Raw genomic sequence first — 7,194 nt, forward strand, 5'->3', positions numbered from 1 at the left:
TGTGTGTTTGTGTGTGTGTATTTATTATTTATATATATTCACTGACCAGCAGCCAGAGACTCCCGGGCAGCATTCCAGCTGGATTTGTGCCAGCCAAGGACCTGCCGTGGCCTCCACGCCATGCGCGCGCTTCGCCACCAACCGGAGATCTGGTGCAGCATTCCAGCATTCTAGCATTCAACCGAGGATCAACGCTCGAGTCTCTCTCTCCCTCCCGTGCGACTGAACCAGTCCGTAAGTTGCGCCTGCATTGCAGTCTGACCATATACTACTGGTACAACGCATTTATTCAACCATAAAAGAATTGACAGGTCAAACGCTTCCATCTTTATCCCCATCTACCTTTTTCATTTACCTTCTTTTATCTTAGTTAGGTAGGTTGCAAGTTTCCTTTTTATCTTTGATTCGCATTTTTATTCCGTTTCATTAATAGGTTAGGCTGTGACTGATATATGTGTGTCTACTAAATAAATTTGTTGTCTAGAAATTCAATTTCTGCCGAATAATTTGTGTTTACTGAGTGGATTAGTAATTATTTTATGAAAGCCAATAACTCCATGATTGATTAAAGTAGCAACTTCAAATTATGAATGCTTGATAATAGGATTTGTGTTTATTTTGCTCCTACCAACAAGCAAAGTCAACGTGGTGCCCCTGAGGTTGCTGAGGAAATTACAACTCCCCTTTAGTACCGTCTAAATTTCTCATAAGCCATTACGGCAACCCAAATAATCGCTTCTTAAGTAATCAATATTTAATGATAGCTTACAGAAATAATTATATACATTTAAAAATAAAATCTACCAGGTATGTGACCAAATACTAAAGTTCTCATAATGGCAAAAACACTTAATCATACTACTACAGGGTTAAGGTCAGACGGTGCTAGATTCATAATGAACATGTCAGTGAATCCATAACATTAATGCAAGCATGGTAAAGAACAAAAATAAAACACATACTAACCTGTGTTCATGTTTTTTGTTTTTTTTTAAATACATAAAAACAGCCGGGAAGCCCATACTGCAGGGTGAACCTGAGTGTGCCAGTGCTGGACTGTTTCTTCAGTGGAGAAGATTTGCAACCAGACTCTCGCCTGCTCAACTTCCTGAACCAGAACTGACGACATGGATGGGGTGTGGAGATTGAACTCCTGGTCTTCTTCTGGCTGACGAGTGGGGCATCATACCGGGTGGTGTCACGAGCCTTTGGGATGCCAAGGTCCACGGTCCACTACATCATCCACCAGGTCACTGGGGAAGTGGTGGCTTGTCGCCACAAAGTCATCCACTTCCCCAGCACCGCAGAGGAACTTCAGGCAGTGACTCGAGGGTTTGCAGGGCTGGCGGGTCTTCACAAAAAGCACAGGCGCAATTGATGGCTGCCATGTCCGGATCAAGACTCCAAGCGGCCCTGATGGTCAGGACTATAAAAACAGAAAGCTGTTTCCCAGCATCATTCTGCAGGCCATGTCTGCCCATCAGGGCCGCTTTCTGGACATCTACGTGGGCTGGCCTGGGTCAGTCCACGACTCCAGGGTCCTCTGGCATAGCCCCCTGTACCAGAGAGGGCTGTATCCTCCTCCAGGGCACTTCATCTTGGCAGATGAAGGGTACCCCTGCCTTCAGCGAACACTCCTCATCACACCTTACAAGCGGACGGTGCAGAGTGTGGTGGCCCAACGCTTCAATTTCTATCATTCCAGTGCTTTTAGAATGATGAAGACGAGGTTCCGGGCCATCTTCTAACATGCCCTCGAGGTGCACCACAGGTACGTTAAAGACATGTCAATGACAGTGATGAACTTCTATTGTAGTATAAAATTTAACATTTCCCCCAGGATACAATATTGTCCTTGTCAGTACAATGAATATGTCCAATGTTCAATGAACATACAAAAGTGTGCTTTTTCTCAGGTCATCGCCACCTGTGCCGTCCTGCACAACTTATGCCTTGGGGAGGGAGACCTCGTTGCCCCTGAGGAACGTGCCGGAGGAGGATGAGGGGGAAGTGGGGACTGACACTGTCGCTGGATTGCAGTGGAGGGACCAGTCTGCTGAGGTGTCTGCCCTGGAGGAGGTGCCGGCGACCACGATTATCTCTAGGTAGTTCAACACCCACAAAACTATGATGGTATTTGAGCTATTCCTCTCATCAAATATGCCATATTTGTAATATCTTGAACTGTTTAAACAGGGCATCCACACATACACAAAACGCCAAAATTCACGAAAATTGTACATGTGTTAAAGTCAATGTAATTAACCGCTCCATTCATTCACTCTTCGTCATCCGATTGAACGTCCGCCTGAGCAGAAGTGCTCGGTTGTGCTTCGCGTTTTCCGGCGTTAGCATCGCTAGCCGGTGAGGCTTTATGACGTGATCATAGCCGCCGCGTCAACGCTTCCAACTTCGGCGTCAACCTCGGACTCACCATCATCATCATCATCGTCGTCATCAATGTGCTCTTCAGCATTGGTCGATGCTTTTCGTCTTTGAAAAAAATGCTCAAGCGTGAGCTGCCTGCAACCGGTCGCCATTATGGCTTCCTCACCCATTGTCCCCTCAACACTCTAGCTCCGCCTCACGTCTTCTACTGACGCCTACCCAATCTTGTCCAAAGAGAGTCATCGCTACCATCTAGGGGCCAAAATAGGCATTATACTAACTAGATCTGCTTGATACTTTCAGCACAGCTGGCCAAGGCTTTCCTCCACCCGTTTCCAAAAAAAAACAAAAAAACTTGGTGAACGTCTTTTAACTTCTTTGCCGCTCCTCCGTAGGATTTTACTAAACGTTATTTAACGTTTTTGGCAGTCAAAGAGTTAATTGTAATTACCCTAGATAATGTTCAACTGTTGGATGGTGAGGCACATTTAAGTTGTCATCAGACTGGTCAAATTAAGATAAAAACATACAATTTCATATGAAACTTTTTGCATGGTCCAATTTAGATATTTTTATTGCCCAGCCCTATTGTTATAATATATACATTATATAATAATACAGTCGCGTTTCCCAACCAGGGGTCCATCTAAACACTTGATGTATTCATAAGTCCAATAACCTGTGGCACAGCCGCCAACATCATAATCATGTGACACCTCAAGTCTCATTAATACTCGGATGGCAATTGCTATGGTGGATCTGTAGATTAAGTGTTTTGTTACTAATATTTAAAAGTGTAAATGCCTTTTCTAGAATGGAATTACTCAAAAGGAGTTCCAGCTTTATGTGGTATATTTAATGTTTTACAACTAAGGCCGTCTCCCCCCAATCCACTTGTGTACATTTTTGAGAACATCATTTTTCATAATGGGTAAAGAAGAGGACACTAATATTTAAGTGCTCTAATTGAGGTTGCCAATACATAATTGTTGTAGCAGTTGTTACTTAGTATTTTTGAAGAATCACACAAGTCAGGGTCCGTGACACAACACAAAAAGGTTGGAAAGCACTGCTTTAGAGAATCTTGAGCGAATGGAACATTGTCCATAGCCTACCCTGCTCAAATGTTTGGGTCCCTAAAATGGCTAATTAATAAAATTACATCCACGCCGTGGATGCGGAGAACTTGGCCCCTGTAAAAAAGCTGTCGTGCTCCGCCCGCAGCTTTATGAAGCGCGCAGTCATCTCGTTGATCCCTAAAAGACATAAAGAAAGGTTACATTAAATGAATTAAAAATGCACAAACACATAAGTTGTGGGCATGCAAAATGACAAGTTTTATAACCATCTCGCCATTTACGAGCATTATCTCGGAGTTGTTTTCGTGCAAGCCGTTGAAGCGACCATCTTACTCCTCTCATCTCGCAAGCAGACTACTATATAAGCTACTTTGAAGACCCCCATTTTCTTTTATCGCTCAGTTCCTTAGATACCAATATTAGAGTAATCGTTTGTTGAATTACATTTATAATTATTTAATAACATTTTTTTTACAAGTTTTCTCCTGTAAACATCATTAAGCATATAATTTATACATGTATTTAAAGCAAGTTGTAAAATGTCGGAAGTCCTCTTGTTAATGTTTAACAAATTTAAAACATCAAATCATGCTGTCTCTACCAAGTACTGTCTTAAATGTTCTCCAATTTCGATACTGTAAATATATAGGATCGTATGCCGAGAAAGGTTTCCTGGGAGGAGTAATATGGCGGCCTCGTGGCTTCAAAAGTCTTGGCCTATCGGCTATCCAGTAATATATTCAGATCAGTGGTTTGTGTTCTTCACTGATTCTTTTTCTACGCTTTCCGTTAACTCCCTGTGGCTGTGTTACAGCGCCACTCCAGACTTGGCATTTCCATTGCAGCCGTTAAATGTCCTCAGCGTCTTCTTTTGGACACTCATATGTCTTGAAATGTTTCTTTCTGTACAAGATTTTTTTGAGGAACAAACCCGGCTTTGCTTCTGTGTGAACAGGGCCTTAGTCTTGTGTTTCCACTATGTGTGTGTCGATCTATTGTTGTTTCCTCCTGTCATGCTGCCGCTGTTTTGCCCTGTCGTTCCCCCCACGTCTTGCCTCGCTTGCCTTTGTGGACTTTTGTTTGTTTGTTTTTTCCCCAGCCAGTACCTTGTTTGCTTCCTCGTTTTTGTTTTATTAAATATTTGTTTGGAATCCACCTCTCCCTCTTCGCTCTACTTCCTCACATTTGGGTCCTCAATCACACCCCGGACTTAACACCGTGGTTTTTTTTCTCATATAAAGATGACCTCCAGCCTTCCTGTGTGGAGTTCGCATGTGTTTTCATGACCTCTGGTTGTGGACTTGTGAATTGATTTGAATATAAATGTATTCAGTTTTATTTTAAGTTGTCTTATGTCTACAGATAATGTATGAATGGTTGGTTTATTTGGTTGTTTTTCCTGTCTGTTTAGATCATTGTAATCAATCTCAGACAGGTTTGAAAATTAGCATCCCAGTTGACCCTAATTTAATGTCAATTACTCTGAAACAAGTTATTCTACATTTTTAAGCAAGGCACAGTGTTGAACAAAACCTGTATTCACTGTAAATTACATTGACTAAGAAAACGTACTAAAACAAAGAAAAGAAAGAAAGAAATCTTTGATCCTCTGTTCCTTTGCCCTTCCATTTATTTCCAAAGATATCACAGACACACTTGTGACAAAGCAAATAAAGATGAACTTTTTGCCTAATTTAAAAGCAACTTGGGAAGTATGTGGCTCATCATTTAATGGTTCTCATTTTGCTTTGCACCTTTCTTCTAGGTTACAGGAAAACTGTCTGGCAGAAACTAGAGAGTCTAGCCCAGGGGTGCCAAACATATTTTGTACACAACCTAAAGTTACGGTTTGTTGAAAATAAATAAATGAAAACATATACCAACATAATTCAAACATAAACGTGCTGAATATGACACACATTCAGCTACTGGTAACACAAACACATATGACACGGATTAACATCCTATAACTTCATTAACTGCTCTATACAATGCATTCTGGGAACAATATATATGCCAAACTGGTAGACATAACATGCCCGAAACTCATATGGGCCAAGCGTTGCCGTGTTCCATTTGCATTTGTGTTATTTTTTGGAACAATATATTTACAGTTGAGCCCCACTATTTAGGGCTGGCCTGCACATCTGTGTATAACTGACGGCAATTGTTTTTAAGTTGTATGCCATGATTTTACCGGTCCGGCCCACTTGTTGTATGTTTTCCTCCATGTGGCCCCTGAGCTAATACGAGTTTGACACCCCTGGTCTAACCAAAGCTTACAGTTGTTCGCTCCCGCCTCTCTCCAAGAATAGAAATAAAAAATATTTAATCATTACTTAACATCATCTTAAATGAGATCATCAAACATATTTTGAAATACTGTGCGGCCTGCATTCGACAAGCTCTTACTAAAACATATACAGTACGTATACATGCTTTTCTGAATCGACATTTTTGTATACACATAAACGGTCTGTCTACAGTATGGATTTGTAGAATGGGTAGACACAACATTCTGTTTGTTCTTTAAGGCAAGACAAAGTCACATTACTTCCACTTCAACGCCTGTAGATCTCCAAGGTCAGAATGGGCGTTCCAGATCACATGACTGTCTCCCTGCCAACCTCATCTCACCTTCGATCCCCTTGCCCTTTTGGCGAGCTCCCCTCCCGCTACCATTCAGGGTGAGAGGGAGCTGATGGATGGGAAGTGACAATATGTGACCATGAACTCAACTCTTGAATTTGTCACTACTCCACCTACAGGGCTGCCCCATCTGCCCAGCTGGGACCCAATTTGCACACAGACACACAATAACATCACTATGCTCACGAGATATTGCTCACAACTTTATTCTACTCTCACATGGACCTACAATGGTCATTTAAAAAAAACCTTAAACTGTTGAAATTCGCTGTTTGAATGTTAACAAGCCAAAAATCAACTACTACTGTATATAACTATTCCGTACATACTTATTTAAATAAAACCGTGCCTTTCCACAAATGTTTTCTGCACTGATATGATATTTCAGATAAAAAAAATTGACTGGCTATTGTAATTTTATCTGAAATTTCTCATTTGAAAACAAGGAAATAAAGTTCTTGGAATTTTCGTTTTTGTAAAGTACATTTTATAAAATAGTTATCTGATGCCATACATAATACTTTGTCTAGCTTTGAAAAAAGAGAAAGATTTAATGTGAATAATAAATACATCTATAGTTATCTGGTCTATATTTTGTTTTCTTTATATGTAGTTAGTTTCCCAGAGGGTGCCATTTTCAATTTGATATATTGTACAGTATACATTGGTCATACATTTGAGAAGTACAGAAGTCATGTACACCAAGTTTCAAAGAGTTTATAAACAATTGAAAACATTTCTATTTTATTTAAAGGATTTACAGACATTCTATAATAAGGAAAAAATGATTGATGTAAAAATCTTAATGCTTATTTAAAAAAAATATATAGTTATCTGGTTTCTATAAAATATTATTTGACACAATTTTTACTAACAACATTTGCCATAACCAAATATGATAAGTAATGTTGAATATTATTTATTATTATTTTTATATAATGTACAAATCACGCACGCATGCACAGACACACACACACAGAGCAGTAAATAAATTGAACTTCTGAGGTTTTGCTTAAACTGCTATGCTACTTGTTCCTCATATTCACTGTATTCAGAATATGCAATTTAATAATAATAA

The 7,194-nt window shown here is 40.1% G+C and overlaps 1 long non-coding RNA gene across 1 annotated transcript; it reads left to right on the plus strand.

Annotated features, from left to right (window-relative positions):
- Positions 1-1,330: 1,330 nt before the first annotated feature.
- On the plus strand, positions 1,331-6,516 carry LOC144060902 (uncharacterized). Its single transcript, XR_013296036.1, has 3 exons — positions 1,331-1,771; positions 1,917-2,105; positions 6,002-6,516. It is a non-coding gene; the product is annotated as an uncharacterized LOC144060902 (long non-coding RNA).
- Positions 6,517-7,194: the final 678 nt, after the last annotated feature.

This window comes from Vanacampus margaritifer, chromosome 11 (genome assembly GCF_051991255.1).
Source record: "Vanacampus margaritifer isolate UIUO_Vmar chromosome 11, RoL_Vmar_1.0, whole genome shotgun sequence".
NCBI classification, from domain to species: Eukaryota; Metazoa; Chordata; class Actinopteri; order Syngnathiformes; family Syngnathidae; genus Vanacampus; species Vanacampus margaritifer.